This window comes from Chinchilla lanigera, unplaced genomic scaffold (genome assembly GCF_000276665.1).
Source record: "Chinchilla lanigera isolate Chin_1 unplaced genomic scaffold, ChiLan1.0 scaffold00011, whole genome shotgun sequence".
Taxonomy (NCBI): domain Eukaryota; kingdom Metazoa; phylum Chordata; class Mammalia; order Rodentia; family Chinchillidae; genus Chinchilla; species Chinchilla lanigera.
In genome coordinates this window covers 12,020,173-12,037,213 of record NW_004955412.1, presented here as the reverse complement: position 1 = coordinate 12,037,213, position 17,041 = coordinate 12,020,173, and the positions used below count along the sequence as shown (strand labels likewise).

General features: G+C 38.1%; 1 protein-coding gene across 2 annotated transcripts in view; it reads right to left on the bottom strand.

Annotated features, from left to right (window-relative positions):
- Zc3h12c (zinc finger CCCH-type containing 12C) overlaps positions 1 to 17,041 on the bottom strand; it is a 71,080-nt gene that overhangs the window by 49,118 nt on the left and 4,921 nt on the right. Inside the window, exon 1 of one of the 2 annotated variants that reach the window (XM_013511234.1) lies at positions 16,455 to 16,617. The exons of the other annotated variant lie outside the window; for it this stretch is intronic. The gene's annotated coding sequence lies outside the window, so the exon portion shown is untranslated. Of the gene's footprint in view, positions 1 to 16,454; positions 16,618 to 17,041 lie in introns of those variants that run through there. 2 annotated transcript variants of the gene reach the window in all.

Below are 17,041 nucleotides of genomic sequence, written 5' to 3'. Positions count from 1 at the left end.
ATGGCAGGGTATGGTCTGAATACTAGTGTCCCTACAAAATTCATATACTTGACCTAATACTCAATGTGATAGTATAAGAAGGAGGGCCTTTGGGAAGTGATTAAATCATCACCACTCCACCCTTACTGAATGGGATTAATGCCTATATACGAGAGGTTTAAATGAGCTCGTCTACCCTTCTTACACTATGTAGCAAAGAGGTGTCATCTAAAGGAACGGGCCCTCAATGGATGTTGGAGACCCGACTGCATAGGATTAAATTGCTGAACAGAGGGACCTATGCTGTGCTGGAAAAGAGCAGATACAAAGTGCTCTGAAGTCAAGACAACACCACAGCTGAGGCAGTCAAAGACATGAGCTGCTGACACCCCCTATTTCAGAGCAATAAAGCTGCCTTAGAGATCAAACAGTTCTCTTAACTGGCAAAGTCTGCTGCTTGGAGAAGTCTTTGAACTTACTCCCAAGGTCACGCTCTGTTCCCACGCTTCCCTTGGTATCCCCTTCCTTGGTTTGAAAACTAAGTAAATATGGGCTATCTGGCTGAGCTCTTTGTCTTTATGAGAGAGAGAGAGACAGAGAGACAGAGAAACAGAGAGACAGACACAGAGTTAGTTCTGATCCTCCTGGATGCTCCAAAAATCACACTACTCTTCCCTTTTATTTAAGTCATTTGCCACCCACTCATTTAGGAGATTGGGGCTAGGCCAAAACCCTGGTAAAGACATTAAACCTGCCTTAATCTTGGACTTTCCAGCCTCTAAAATTATAAGCAACATACCTCTATTGTTTATAAATTACCCAGGCTAAGGTATTTTATTATAGCACTTGAACAAGCTGAGACAAGTAGGTAACGATGGCCCAACAAAAGTGTGTACAGGATGAGCTCCTGGAACAGCAAGGTGACCAGTATGACTAAGGGGAAGAGTCAGCAGATGACTCCAGAAAATAAGGCCAAGGCAAATCAGATCATGTAGAACACTGAGGGGCATACAGTGCTTCTCAAAACGTTAAACTGCATTCCAATCATATGAGGATCTTGAAAACTCCTATTTAGGAAACATGGGGTAGAGGTGGAAGTTCCACATTCTAACAAGTTCACAGGGCTGGGGATTTAGCTCAGCGGCAAAGCGTCTGCCTGGCAAGCGCAAGGTCGTGAGTTCAGTTCCTGGTACCGGAGAAAAAACCAAAAAAAAAAAAAAAAAAAAAAACAAAAAACAAAAACTAACAAGTTCACAGTTGACGCTATTGGTCCTTAGGCCCCACTTTAAGTGGTAAGCCTATAATTTACAGCAAGGATTTGGTTTTTATTCCAATATGGGAAACCACAGAAGGGCTGAGATACAGAGAGCCCTACCTGGTCCTCGTCACAGCCCAGGAAGTTTATATTTGTAATCCTATGGAAAAGTTATTGGAATTCTAGTGAGTTAATTCCAATCTACCGCTTCCAATGCAACTCATGGTGAGAATAAACACACTAAGGCATATGTGTAATTATGGGAGCCAAGGCGTCCTAAGTCCAGCCATGATGAAGGCCATCTGGAACAAAGCCCTCAACCCAGGGCCAAACCCAGGTTTTAATTCATGAAGAAAGGAGTGGCTTAAGGATGATGGGAAGTAGGTGAGCGCTGTGAGCTGGGCGAGACAGGAGGCCCAAAATCACCTCTGCAATATGCAGAGAGGATATGCAGAAAGAGTAATCTGCATAACACAACTGCGGTAGTATCTAATGTTTTGGGGTCTGTGCTTGAGCTCTGATGTTTAATCTTTCAAGCCTCAGAAAGTCATAGCCTCTATCCTGAGGCTCAGTCCCAGCTGATAGCGTGGAGCACTGGCTCTTCATCCCCTTCATCCCGCCTGATCCCAGCTCACACAAGGGGAACAATGGGGGCGTCCAGGGAAACATGCCTGTCGTCGACCTATATGCATTGCTTAAGGCCAGCTGAAGGGATAAGGAAAAGTCCCAGCCAGCTTTGTACACATCAATACATGGAAACAAGGTCAGGCTCAGCCAAAATGGAGACACCTGCTCCTCTCTCAGGAGCGTCATCCAGGCGGTCCTTCACATTGAGTGAAGTGATATCAATTTTATACCAGTGTCCTACACACTTGGGCTTACTCCTTCAGCTCTAATTGGACTTCGTAGATGTTCTTCTATTTCTCTGTCTATACCACAAACTAAGAGCGGTAGATTTGTAATATACTGGGTATCTTGCATGCACAAGTCTTTTATCATGACACATTTTTTCTCCTCATTCTCGTATTTTTATCCTGGCTTATTTTGCATGTACATGTTTCCAGATACATTTAGAACTGCTTTGACAAATTTTAACCAAAAAGCTGCTGAAAGGTTGATGAAGAGTGTGCTGCAGCAATACTTGCTTAAAAAGCACGACTGATTACATGGAATTGTTCAACTAAGAACAATTTATTCAAGTTTGCTTTAGCTTTCAATAGAGTCTTCTAGACTTCTTTAGGGGGAAATTACACATTTTTCTGTTGAACTTAAAATGATTTGCTTTTTGTTCTCGTTGCTGTGGAGGATTTTCTTCCTCCATAACAATTTCTAACTGGTTGCTGGTGGTGTCTAAAAAAATACTTATTACTGATAAAACTTTAGTGAACTGGAATTCTTAATGTTTCTATTAGTGTTTCACGGAGGCGCTTGGGTTTTCCCAGTTTAATAATAATATACTCAAATTGCCTCCTCCTCACCAATTTTTGTATCTCTTGCTTGATGCTTTTGTTCAGTCACACTGTAACAGTAGAGGACAACAGTTATTTTGTGTTGTTTCTGGATATTAATGGGATTTCACACACTAGAGTTCTCGCCCCTCCCTCCCCATGCCCTCTCCCTCTCTTTCTGATCTGGACCAAATTAACCTCTCATGCCTCAGCGCCCTTAACTGTGGAAGGCACTTCAGCTCCCCAAAGTACTGGGACTGCAGGCATGCGGGACAACATCCAGCTCAATTACTAGAGAGTATAAAACTTTGTGGGGAAACCAGATAAATAGCCGGTATAAATATCTGTATAACAAATACCTTTCCAAGTCTGAGGCCATGGTTTTGTCTCTTGTATTCTATATCTCTATTAATAGCATAAATTGTGGCTCGTTTGTGGAAAGTCTAGAATGCCAAACAAGTTTCATCTTTGGCAATGGGAAACTGCTAAAGATATTTAAAATGGGAAACCACTGGAGGTCTCTGAGAAGGTGAAGGACACGTTTCTAACTATATTTTAGAGCAGCTTCAACTTTACTGGTCTTGGCGTGGCAAGAAATTCAAAGATGCCTTAGAAAGGCATTATAAATAGGCCAAGCAAAAGGGGATCAATATCTAAAGTTATGCAAAAAAGAAACAAGTACAAGATAAGATAGTGTCAATGGATCTAGTTTAGATCTGGTATTATAGACAAAAGAAGAAAAGAATTATTAAAAAATAACCTAAGGCATCAAATGATACAAAGGTATCAGAATGACACAGAAGAGGACTTGTATAAAGACAACAGCCACTATAAGATTATTTCTGCTAAATGAACAGAGGGAGAATGAAAGGTAACTATTTTTCATCATGTTTTTGTGTTATACACTCTTCTTGGTCTGAGGAAGTCTACAGACTCTTAACGTAATGCTTTTAAGTGCATGAAACAAAAATTCAAGTGTGCATCACAAGAAAAGCCAATTAAAGTACAGCCATCAAAATATTAAAAATTGCAACACAGTGAAATATATGCCTTTCACTAATACATTGAAATAAAAAGTACAGCAGATGATCTAATAACATGATTCTGAAGTAGTTTAAAGTGCAAAATGATTTTTTAGGGCTTTTGGTTCAACTACAACATGACAGAAAAATATCTGTGATTTCTGTGGGTGAACACTTATTGACATCAGGTTTATTGCTTATACATTTACAACAGAAGGAAATGCTAAATTTCAAGTAGAGGTATGAAAAAAAGATGTAATCTTTTTCCCATTCAATATCACAGAATCCTCAAATCCTGTTAATTTGGGGAGCCAATGGAACACAGGTTAAAAACTCTTGATTAAAAAATAAGCTTGTGCTAAAAAAAAAATGTGTCATGGTTCAGCTCTAAAATGGCCCCAAAGCCTCAGGTGTCTGGAAGGGGACTGGGTCACGGGGTGACACAGCTGACTGGGGGGCAGGAGGTGGGGCCTGGGCAGGAGAGGCAGTTCACACGGGGCACGATCTGGCTGGTGTCTCTCCCTTCCTGACTCAGCTCTTCTCTCGCTTTCTGGCCAGGCTGACAGACGCAGCTCTCAACTAGGTCCTTCTGCCACGCCCCTCCTGCCCAGGAGCCGGCTGGCTGGGGACTGCAACCGTGAGCCAAATAAACCTGTCCTCCTGTAAGCTGTGGGTGTCCGGTACGGAGTCTCGGCGACAAGGACAGTGACTAAGACTAGATATGTTAGGCAGGAAAAGATTAAGTTATGAAAAGATAGTTGGGCAGATGGTACGAGGACAGGAATAGTTGCAAAAGGAGTCATTTTTTTCTTCCTTTTTTTGGGGGGGTGGATAACAACGCATTCAGTGGGGCAAGAGAGATGAAAGCTATTTGTAGGAACATCTGAGTATGAATGAATAAGAACTGAGCAGACAATAACTTGAAAAAATAAAGAAAAGCACTAAAATGGGGAGAGTAACTTCACTGACTTAGCTTGTAGTAAACTAATACTTCTTTATCTTATATTCTCTGCTAAAACTAACCAGCCTTCCGCCCTCAACTCCGCAGTCCTTCCCAGCTACACAAGACCCAGTGGGCCAGGACTGTCTGGGATTAAGAAAGGCAAGGAAAAAGTCTCTGCCAATGAACAAAAGGCATTGGGAGCAGGAGGGTAATTTTTACTGCTATCCTCCATGCTTTTCTAACCCTCCCGGAACCTTTCTCTGCTCTGCAGATACGGCGAGGCTCAACGCTGCTGTGGGGTCTACTCCTCGCCACATCTTCTGGACCAAAAACCAACACTCCATCAGTGACAGTGTTAAGGTGCTTAAATGGTTAAAGTAATTAAACCTCTAAATCTGAAGCATGCTTGAGATGAGGAATGTTCTGTGGTTATTACGAGAACGTCTTGTTGAATAACTGCTTCAATAAAAAGACTGAAATCTTGTTGAATATAAAGTTTTGGGGTACTCCTTGTCCCTGGACCTGCTTTCTCATGCCTGTACTTCTCCTCCTCTGTACTAGCTGTGCTCAGAACATGCACACTTGCCTACACATGCACAGAGATGCGAGGGCCGGGAGTGAGATCAGCTCATCCATTCCCTACTCCCGGGAGAAATTTTTAGCCCATTGGGTAAAAGGCTACCGGAGAAGCAAAGATGTGGCAATTAATATATTGGTCAGAAGCAGCACCACTAAAGTAACTGTCTAGAAGATGTAATACAAAAGTTGAATAATAGGCTATCACAATGAGAATAAGAATTTTATACGCTTTGGGTTTATAAATGAAAATTATCCCAAGGCTTTGATCATATAAAAATCCACACTGAATTGTCTTGTTTACGGTGGGCTCATACAATCAAATACCTGAACTATTAAAATGCACATAAAAATTAAGCACACATTTGCTATCAAAGTAGGAAATAAACACTTACGATCTCTCTGATATTTTGAGGACTGTGTAGGCCCAAGACTCAGCACCCAGCAGCACACCTGCCAAATTAGCCTTCTGGCTTCTGGCTGTCACTCAGAAGTTTCTCCACCTGCCCTGTCTTCACTCGGGTGCTATCACAGCACGGTCTGGGCTTGAAGCGAAGCTGAACTGCCAACCTGGTACACGCTTCCCAGCCAACCAGCCCAGCAATAAAATTTCTTATCTCAACCAAATTCACAAAATTAATACTACTGATACGACCTACACTGTGAAGATAGTCTCACTGCAGAAAAACTTTTTTCTTTTTTTTTTTTTTTTGGTTTTTCTCCAGTACCAGGAACCGAACTCACAACCTTGCGCTTGCCAGGCAGGCGCTTTTGCCGCTGAGCTAAATCTCCAGCCCCTGCAGAAAAACTTTCTAATTTATGGGGTAAGGTTTGACTTCAAAACATTAGCTGCCTCATGTTCCCTGCTGCCTTGGAGGTTATCTCATTAGTGTAAATTGAAGATCTGAAAGAACACTGAAAAGTGGGGAATTTAATGGGGAAATAAAAAATGTAGTGATTTGATCATTAGGAGTTTGGTACTTGTGTTACAAGAATTACAATAATTGCTACGGGTTTCTGTCCTCGAGAATGCAAAGTATTTTCTGCAATTCAACTATTCCCACGGCCAGTTTATTCATCCCATATAGAAACAGGGCAGGGAACAGGAATTAGTTTTTATTTCCAAAATCACCATTTTGCCAGTGCTGGTGCGGAGTTTTTGGAAGATGTTCTCGAAACAGTCTTAAACCAGTAAAGAGAGCACAGTGGGGGCCAGGGAGAAGCGATGAGTGCTTGCTAGACTTCCAACCCCCCAAATCCTAGGAAACCTACAGAAGGGAGCGTGCCCGGCTCAAGATGTGTACAGAGCTATCAGCAGGCAAGCTCCACTTAAGGAGCCCAATACTCTAAAAACTGCTAAGAAATCAGTTTGAAAATTACATGATCCTATCCTTACACAAAGAGGACAAAAGCTCTGGCAATAAGATTTATTTCTCTTTGTTTTTTTTTTTTTTTGGTTTTTCTCCGGTACTGGGAACCGAACTCACGACCTTGCGCTTGCCAGGCAGGCGCTTTTGCCGCTGAGCTAAATCCCCAGCCCCTATTTCCCTTATTCACAGGCCTTATAGGAAGACGACAGTATTAAACACCAAGGTATACAGGTACTTACACAGTAGCCACCATGACAAAAATGACCATTATCTCAAGAATTCACAAACTAACTCACCACGCACTGCTCATCTTCGAAGCTGACACAGACATTTACGCTAGACTTCTTCCAAGGTCTTGAAATGAAAACCAATTCAAAACTTGGAAAGTAGAAATATACTCTAAGCATCATTCATAAAAATGAAAAGTTAGTAGCAGATGGATAACCAAAAATAAATCCCTGAAAAAAAATTATGTAACTTAAAACTCTTCCAACTATGTTGTTAAATTTAAAAAATTAAGTTATAGATTATTTAGAAATGAGTGACAGTAAGATGATAACGTATGGGATGTCAAGCAAATGATACTCCTGGTATAAACACATTTAACAAACAACAAACAAAGGAATTAAACACTTAAATTGGAAAGGGTAAAATGAGCAAACAAAGCAAAAGAAAGGTAGAGAATGAATAAATAAAATAAGAAGCAAGTGTAAAAAGTAAAACTGGATAAGGGCTGGAGGTGTAGCTCAGTGGTACAGCAAGTGCTTAGTATGCATGATACTCTGGATTCAATCCTCAGCACTCAAAATAAAACAGAAAGAAAAAAACCTAGTAATAAATAGTAGCCAGGGGGCTGGGGATTTAGCTCAGCGGCACAGCGCCTGCCTGGCAAGCGCAAGGTCGTGAGTTTGATTCCCAGTACTGGGAAAAAAAAAAAAAATTAGTAGCCAGGTGTGGTAGCACACACCTGTAATCCCAGCACTCAGGAGGCTGACGCAGGAGGATCACTGGGAGTTTGAGGCCAGCCTGGGCTACATAAGTGAGTTCAAGGCCAGCCTGAACTGCACAGCAAGACTCTGTCCTCCCACCCTCCAAAAATGGTGAGTTCTAAATGATGAATGAATATATGAATGAATAACCCTTGAAAAGTATAACCAAGAGGTCAGAGAACACCACAAATGTTTAATATTACAAATATAATCAATGAAACAGAAGGGATTCTTCAAATGCAACATTTTTGCATAAACCTTTATGCCAACAGATTAAGAATGCCCAACCAAAGGTGACTTAGGAGGTTGAAAGTATTGAAAAAAAACTCTGTTCAAGATTTATATACTCCACATACAAGATTTCTATGTAAGATTTATCCCACAGGGGTGATTAAAATGTATGGTGAGTAGTTAAATTTAAAAAATTTATTACAGTAAAAGACACACTGCCCTAATCCCTCTCAAAATATTCCTCTGTTACTTCAAACACATTTATCTCATCATTCTTGCCACTTTCTGCAGCAGTTCTGGGACTCTTCATGATGTGTGATCAAAAATACGGTCAATGATGCTGACTAACGCCATTCAGCACAAAGGCAGCATCATAAAAACATTGCAGTGTGCCGCTATCCACTCGTTCACCAGATCTGGCACTGTGTGACTTCTGGCTCTTCCCCAGGTGAAAATGACCACGAAAGGTAAATGTTTTGAATTGATTCAAGACAGTGAAGCAGCTATAACAGCACAACCAAAGCTATAAGGTGGGTCTTCTAGAACTGATTCATAAAGTGGCAAGAATGATGGGATAGGGGCCAGGCGTTTAGCTCAGTGGTGCAGCGCCTCACGGCCAAGCGTGAGGTCCTGAGTTCAATTCCCAGTATCTAAAAACAACAACAACAACAACAACAACAACAAAAATAAAAAACATGATGGGATAAGCGTGTTTGAAGTTAGGGAGAGAATTCTGAAGGGTATTTATGACAATGTCTTCTACTGTAATAATTTTTTAATTTAAACATTCACTGTATATTTTAATCACCCCATGTAAAAGTCCTAAGTTTAATAAAAGCTGATTATATAGTACGTTTGAATTATAAAATATATGTTAGGTACGTTTTTAGTCCATGCTAACACATTTTCTAATATTGAAGCATCTTGTTTGTTTTGTTTTTTGTTTTTCTTCTGGTAGCAGGAATCGAACTCATGACGTTGCACGTGCCAGGCAGACGCTTTGCCACTGAGCTAAATTCCCAGTCCCTGAAGCATCTTGTTAACCCAATACATTATATATATTATTTAAAGTCTCTTATGTTGGATCCAGAATAGAAAACTATATGAGATATCAACAATGTCCAGATTTTTGGTTTGAGTATCTGAGAAGGAGGTAGTAATATTTGCTAGACTTAGGAACAGATTTGGGGAAAAAACTCTGTTTTTGGTAATTTTAGTTTCTGATACCAATAGATATCCCACAGATACCTGACCACAGACAGCAGTGTAAAAGAGAGGAGTTAGGATTGGAGATGTGTATTAATTAGTACCTAGAGGGTATTTTAAAATATTGCAGTAGTCATTTTGAAAGAGTACATTTAAAAGATTCTAGGAATACAATTTTGGTAATCTGAGGATAGAAAGGTACTACTTAGATTTGTGAATATCGTATTTTTGCTATATTTAATCATTTTCAACATGTTAAATTAAACTTCAGTATAAAACTGCCTACAAGTCTGAAAAATTTGGGATCAGTTTCACTGCCATTTGGGGGTTTGTATATTGAATTTCTTTTGGGAGAGGAGTTCTAACGGTGTGCTACAAAGATGCCCTAAAAGAATTGGTAAGAAAGGTATGAGTACCCTGACCCTCAGATGTTACCGAAAAAACAGTTCTCTATCCCAAAGGGTACAAACTTTTCTTTACTTCTACCCATATTTTATAGACGTAACAAGTAGATTGTTGTAAAAAGAATATGCCTCAAAATTTATAGTACTGGCACAAGAACTGAATCATTAGGTGGGATAAATGTGATAAAATTTCAGCCTTATTAGATTTATGCTAATTGACTATCTGTTCAACTCTAAAAGAAGAGATCACATCTTAAATACTGTAAATATATAGCTGAAGATATTTCTTAAAAGACATTTAGGAATTTAATAATTTAAAGGAATCCCCATATAACATGCCAATTTATTTTAAGTTTCTTACATTTAACTCCTATAGATATTTTCAAGAAATGTGTATATAAGCAGAAGATACCAGTGTTAGAAAACAAAAGGCTTTTGCATTCTAAAATGTGAAATATGAAAGTAGAAATCCCATGAAAGCCAGGAATAAACCCTAAAAGGTCACCATTAATACACTTCTGTAATTTCAGCCTATGCAATAAGACAAGACAAAAAAAAGGTATAACTGAAATACTGAAAAAAGGCCTGAAATTATTGAATATCATTATATATTGTGAATATCAAGAAACTCAACTGAAAAACTGTTGGATCTAGGTCTTATAATTTATCTAACAGAAGATAAGAATTTAGTAAGGCAGCCAAATAGCTGCATAAAAATAATTGTTTAATATCAGCCACTATCAGGTACAAAATACAACACAGGTTCAGTATCCCTTACCTGAAATACTTGGGACCACAATTTTTTTGAATTTTGGATGTTTTCAAATTCTGGAATACTCATATACATATAATAATAATATATCTTGCTTATGGGACCAAGTCTGAACATGAAATTCATTTATGTTTCACATATACATTATACACAGCCTAAAAGTAATTTTATATAATTTTCTTAATAATTTTGAGCATGAAACAAATTAGTGCAGAATCTTCCATTTGTGACCTGGGTGAGGTGGTGTACACCTGTAATTTCAGCACTCTGGAGGCTGAATTTGAGGCCAGCTGAGGCTACATACTGAGTTCAAGGCCAGTATGAACGGTAGAGGGAGACCCTCTCTCAAAACAAAGAAAACAAAATAAAATAACAGAAACACAAATAAAGTAAAATAAAACATTTCTTAAAAAAAAGAATTATCCATTTGTGATAACATGTTGGCACTCAGAAGGATCTGGATTTTGGTGCATTTCAGATTTCAGATTAGGGAAGCCAAACTGGTAATATAATGATGGGAAATTGTTCATAATAAATAATGATAGCTAAGAATGTAAGTACTTCAATAAACATCATCCATCACCACCACAATAATACCATGATAGTAGGTATTACTATCACCATTTTAACGGCAAAGAAACTGAAGCCTAGAGAAATTAATCAGAAACTTACCCCAAATCACATACACAGCCAGTGCCAGAAAAGGAATGCAAATGTACCCTATCAAACTCCACAAATGAGTTAGCTCTATGCCCATGCTAGCCCAGCAAATTAACAAGATAAGGCCTGCGGAGAAACAGCAGCAAGAACAGAGAACGGGACACTTGTATGGCTGATGGAAATATATACTGGTGCAATGGGGGGGGGGCGGGCAACTTCAAGGATCACATCCCAGAATGTGTCAAAAACGTATTTATCACTATGGACCCTGATCTCTACACAGACACTTATCATACTTGTTTATTACAATAATAATAAAAAAGTAGTGACAATATATATACCCCCAAATTAATCCATGTCTTCTAGCCTTTCCAACTTGCTACCATATAATTGCTCATAATAGGTCATAAAGATCCCATGATATACCTGTAGTATCAGCTATAATTTTTTTTTTAATCTAATTTTATTTGGGTCTTTTGGAGTATCAGTTGTAATGTTTCTTTTTTTCATCTCTAATTTTACTTGGATGTTCTCTCAGTTTTTCTTGATTTGGTTACAATATAAGTATTCAAAGATATGAATTAAGAGTGCTTGAATATGTTGAATGTCATTCAGCCAATAAAATAATCTCTTACAAGGATATTTCATGACTTAGGAATACGCTTATTAAAAACATACAATGTTTATACTTTTTAAAAAGGATGTCTTTAAATTAAGAGATTTAAAAAATGAAAACAAGGATACCAATATTTTAAGTTATTTCTAGTGGAGAATTATAGATGATTCACTATTATGTTAGATTTTTTCTGCATTTTACAACTTTGACAAAATATAAAAATATTGAACTCAAAATTTAAGTTTAAAAGATAAACTGAAGTAGTCAACATAGAAATGCACTTAGAAAACACCTCCCCTACTCAAACCTATTTTTTCCTATGCACAATATTGTTAATTTTATTTCAACATAATTTATGCCAATGATTCTTTGTTGCCTAAGGCAATTTTCTATCTTAGCAAAAACAAAAAAAGCACTTTATCTAAAATAGATTATTTACTGTCCATTTTAAGTCTTAGATCTTTACAAGTCATTTATATTACAGCAAAATTCCAGAAAGTATTTAACATATACGATGACCAATTCCAATAGCACCATCAAAGAAAACAACGACATAAACATTTTTTAAAAGAAGTGTAAGTCAACAATAAGGAGATAGCTTCAATCACATGGGAAAACTGTTCCCTAAATCATAAAAATAAACCATACAGTAAAAGTCAAGATTTGAAATAGACTAAATCTCAGAATAAGAATAAAATTAAACCCACACAATTCTGAATAGGAAATGAGTACAGATGATTAAGAACAAAGAACAAAAGCTAATTATAGCTTCACCCTAAAAGACACAGAGATTTGGAGGCCCTCTGAAAATTTTAAAATATAAACTGACATCAGTAACAGTAAAAGACACTTTGATTTTATAGAAGTTTCATATGTGGCAATTCCAATTACTCCAAATGCCACCAAGAGCCAGGGAATCAGAGCAAAAGAAAACAAGTAAGTTAACCCTCTGTGCAGTCAAATCAGTGGGTATTGCTAAACCATTTTTTCATTTTTTTTATTTTTGAGACAGGGTCAACATAATTCAGGCTGGGCTGTCTGCCTCGGCCTCCTGCCTCAGCCTCCTGGGTACTGCTGGGACTATACGGGTGTGATGCCACGGCTGGCCTAAATCATTTCATAATATTGAATGTCTCCTTCTTGTCAAGTACTACTTTTAAATCCACTATCTTGAATTAGTAACAACTCTGGAAAGTAGTGTTTAATGGGTGAGAAATCAAAGAGAAATGCCTAGTGTCACGGCCAGAAAATGGCAGGGTTAAGGTTCAAACCCAGGCCTAGCTGATGCCAGAGGCCATATCTACTTTCTTTCTAGAACTGAAACTTTCAGTTCTTTCATCTAGACTATCCAAGCATCCTGTAGGCCTTCAACTAAAAAATGTTAGCTTGTTGTCACCCAGGTTCAGGCCACCACAGATGTCCTGGGTGAACTGAAGGCGGTGATGTCAGGAAGGAACTGCTAACATCAAGGAGAGAAGAACTAAAATTGCAGATCTGACTTAGTATAAATAACTGATTCCTAACCTGGGTGTAGTGATACATGTCTGCAATCCCAGCAGTCTGGGAGGCTGAGGCAGGAAGTTCACAAATTCAAGCTGAACCTGGACAATTTAATGAATTAGTAAGATCCTGTTTCAAGGTAAAAAGGACAAGCTCAGTGCCAGCTCACTGGGTTCAGCCCTCAGACAATATATATATTCACACATACGTAAAATTGAATCCTGCTACCTTTCATTATCTAAAACAAACAAACAAACAGCATATCAAGTACTGCCATTTAGTTTAGGATGAATTAGAAATCTCAGTAACCCGAGCCTGCTTCTTTAGCATTTCTAGGCATTAGTATCACCTGGAAGAGGCAAAACAACAGAATATACCTTACAGAGTTATTACCTAACTAAATGAGATAACGGAAGCAACGCAGTTAACACTGTGCTTGGTACGTAGTGGTCCAAATAAGTTAAATTATAGGTATTTAAAAATAGAAAAACATAATTCATGTGAATAAATTATTCTGTTTAAAATAGTTCAAATGTTTTGGTCTGAAAGACTCAGTTTTTGGAAGACTCACTCTGTGCTAACAGGAGTAATTAAGGGTAATTGTATTCTTAAAAGGCAAATATGTATTGCCTCTGAAGATATCACACGGTACACTGTACATTCATTCTGAAATGTTTGGGTATCACTGCGTTTTTGTATCTCTTATCCACCTATTCGTTTTTGTTCATCACAACTAGCAGAGTTCACTTTTGTGTATGGCTTTTTAAATAATTAAAACACATACATGAGCGAAAACACATCCATATACATGAAATATCACCTACTATGTGTCAACAGTGATGTGGATCATATAATCTTTGTCTTTAGGCAGCCTAAAGACTACTAACAAGATAAAAAAGCACAGGGACAGTAGGAGGTACAAGCAGCATTTTCTATCGCTGGTTGATGCTTAAGACAAATCCATGTACTTGGTAGGAATTTCTCTATTTTTTTGAATTGAAGTAAAGCAGAGACACAGAAAGCAGAAAAGAAAGGGAGGAGAAAGAGCTATCATCTCATCTGCAAGTGTCATGAAGAAAAATATACAGTATTGAACTGTATTTTGAAGACACAGGGGATTGAGCAATTAATTTTGCTATGGAATTAGGAAATGCTTCTGATTTGTTTTTATTTAAAATGTACATATAAATTCTGTTAAGTATAATAACATGAATAAAAAATAGTTGGGAGAATATCAAAATATTTACCTAAGTTATTTCTGGGTAGGATTTCACATGGCCTTACTTTTCTGTGCACTTTACTTAATCAGTGCGTATCCCTTCAATTTAAAATATAAGTAGAAAAGTTAGAATTAAAATTAGATATTAAGGCTCATCTAACAAATTGTCACAGATTTAAAAATTTAATAGTGACTTCAAATATTCAATGAAAGCATTCCATTTGCGGATGGGTGCACAATTAATAAAACTTTTTCTTTTTGGTCAAAAAGCTTTTTGACTATCAAAAACCTTACAGCTAATTCTTTTTGGTCACTGACTTCTGGGAATTCAGCCCCAAATATCAATACAGAAAAAAAAGTGTTACTGAGATGTTCAACCAAAGCATTATGATATTAAAATACTAGGGGAAAAACAACATCTAAGGGAAATACAATGATTATATCATGCAACACATTGCTAGGAAGAAAATGTTTGAAAAACTTTTAATACACTGAAAAAATGTTTAGTGCGTATTATATGAAAACAGAGAGATGGAATTCAAACCTCTATCAACAATAGTATTTCAAATGTACAAAAAAAAGGTGTACCTTTTTTAGAAGCAAACTCCCAAGAAAGGTAATTCTACTATATTGTTTAAAACTCACAGGAGATGAACTTATTAACATTAGGCTACAGAGACCTTCACATTTAACAGGGACCCAGCCTGGGTAAGTCACCACGCTCTGCCGTTATTAAGTGTGGGTCAATGTTGCACGCCCGAGAGGCATATTAGCACTTAGAACTCAGGAAGCTATTTTAGAACATTCAAATCAAATTTCAGATTTCAGATCACGTCTCAGAACCTCAACATGTTCGGTTTAAATCTGAAATCCTGACCTTATATATTTTTATTATTCAATGACTATTTAATATTCTTCTTCCTGATACAACCCATAGCCTGAGAGCCTGATTGGCCTCTTCATCACCACGCCAAGCATTTGCCAAATGCTCCAGACACCAACCCCACTATGCCCTTCTCTTCCGCTACCACTCCTTGCCTCGCACACGCTACCAGCTCGGCCGAGACTCCCGCCTACCTACTGGAATCCTACCTCTGAGGCCTTCCGCGGTGTCTGTTTCTCATTTCTTCACTTAGGGCGCTTAGTACATTCCACCTGGCATTATGTTTTACCTGTTCACAGCCTATCCTCTTAGAGGTCAGGGACTGTACCCAGCACATAGATCGATACTAAATAATTACAATTTTTGCCAATGGAAAAGAAGTATACCAGTTTCAAATGAACAATAATTGGCAAAAAGTTTATAATCTTACATTCCAAAACTATTAAAAAAATTCCCTATTTAACATCTTTTTTTAAAAAAATGGCTATTAAAGCAAAATGAAAGAGTTCTAAGCCTATGCAGAAAAAAAAATGAATAATAACACCAACTGGTTATAAAATAACAGCAACACTATTACATGTGTTATAGTTAAAATCAATGTAGAAACTATTATGGTCTGCCAAAAGGAAGGCAAGTTACCCTAACAGTAGAATGAGAAAAATATTTTAAAAATAATTTCTATTAACCACTTGGTGTCCAATTTGGAAGATGTAATCTATTAAAAATAGCTACAGAGAAGCCTGCAATATAAAATAGGATACTTTTATTATTCTAGAAATTAAAACAAAAATTTAGTGAAAGGAAATGACTAATAAAACTATCAGCATACAAACATTCCAAGTGTCTGTTTCCTATCCTTTAACATGTTCCATTATACTAAAATAGTTCCATTAGACTTTCATTATTGAACAGGGGGTTAAAAATACTGATCTCTTTGTTGTTTTACTTACAAGTTTATTTTGGGGTAAGGGTAGAGAGGGCCTAGCAGGCACAAGGCCCGGGGTTCAATTTGCATACACCGCCCCCAGAAAATTCATTTGATTTTGGTGATAATGTTTAAAAGTTTTATGAGCAATGGATGCTACAAGTAAAATTGTGACTTACTCTGAAAGTAAAACTCTTTTAAATAAAAATACTCAAATATTTTGAATTATGGATTCGAAGTCTATAGATCGTTCTGTGTTTTGAGAGTACCTTCAGGCAGATAGATCTGGGTAACATAAAACAAGCATGGAGGAAAACAAGTGAAGAAAAGTGAACGTCTGAACCAGGCGTCTTCCTGGACTTGTCACAGTAATTTTAAGTCTTTAGCGAAGCTGTCTACATATTCAAATATCAGAGAATACTCAAGCTAAGAAATTGCTACTAAAATTAATTGTACCTGTAAAGGATTAAGTAAATGAAAGTCATACTCTGTACTGGTGACTTCTCATCGTTCTTGGAGAGCCTAAAAAAATGTGTCTGAGGAATGTTCTCTGCTTTCTGTTCATATCAGCATGAGAAAATGTGAGTGAAGAACCTGCCCAAATTTCTAAGTATATAGTACTTAGGCCCAAGTATCACTGCATCTATTCTAAGATGTAAAAAGAAAAAAACAATCAGTAAGTGCTCGATGGGCCTGGAGATGCTCCCACACAACCTGGAAACCGATAGGAAAACTTTCCCCGAATCTGGATTAGTGCTTCCTATCTTGATCCCGAAACTCAAAGAGCACGAACAGCAATGCTAACGGACACCGCACGGCTGGAAGCCCGGTGTGAACAATCGGCACTCGGAAGCAACTGCTGTTTTTAAAGGCTCTGAGGGGTGAAGGCTAGCGCAGCTGAGGAAGGGACAGCGGGGTTCACTTCTCCGCGCTGTGTTCCTAACGCCTCTCGGTCGGGAGCTCAAAGCGCGGGGCGGCCGAGCGCGCGAGCGCAGCCTGCAGGGGAAGCGGGCGGCTCCGCGGGCCGAGGCCGGGAGGCCGGG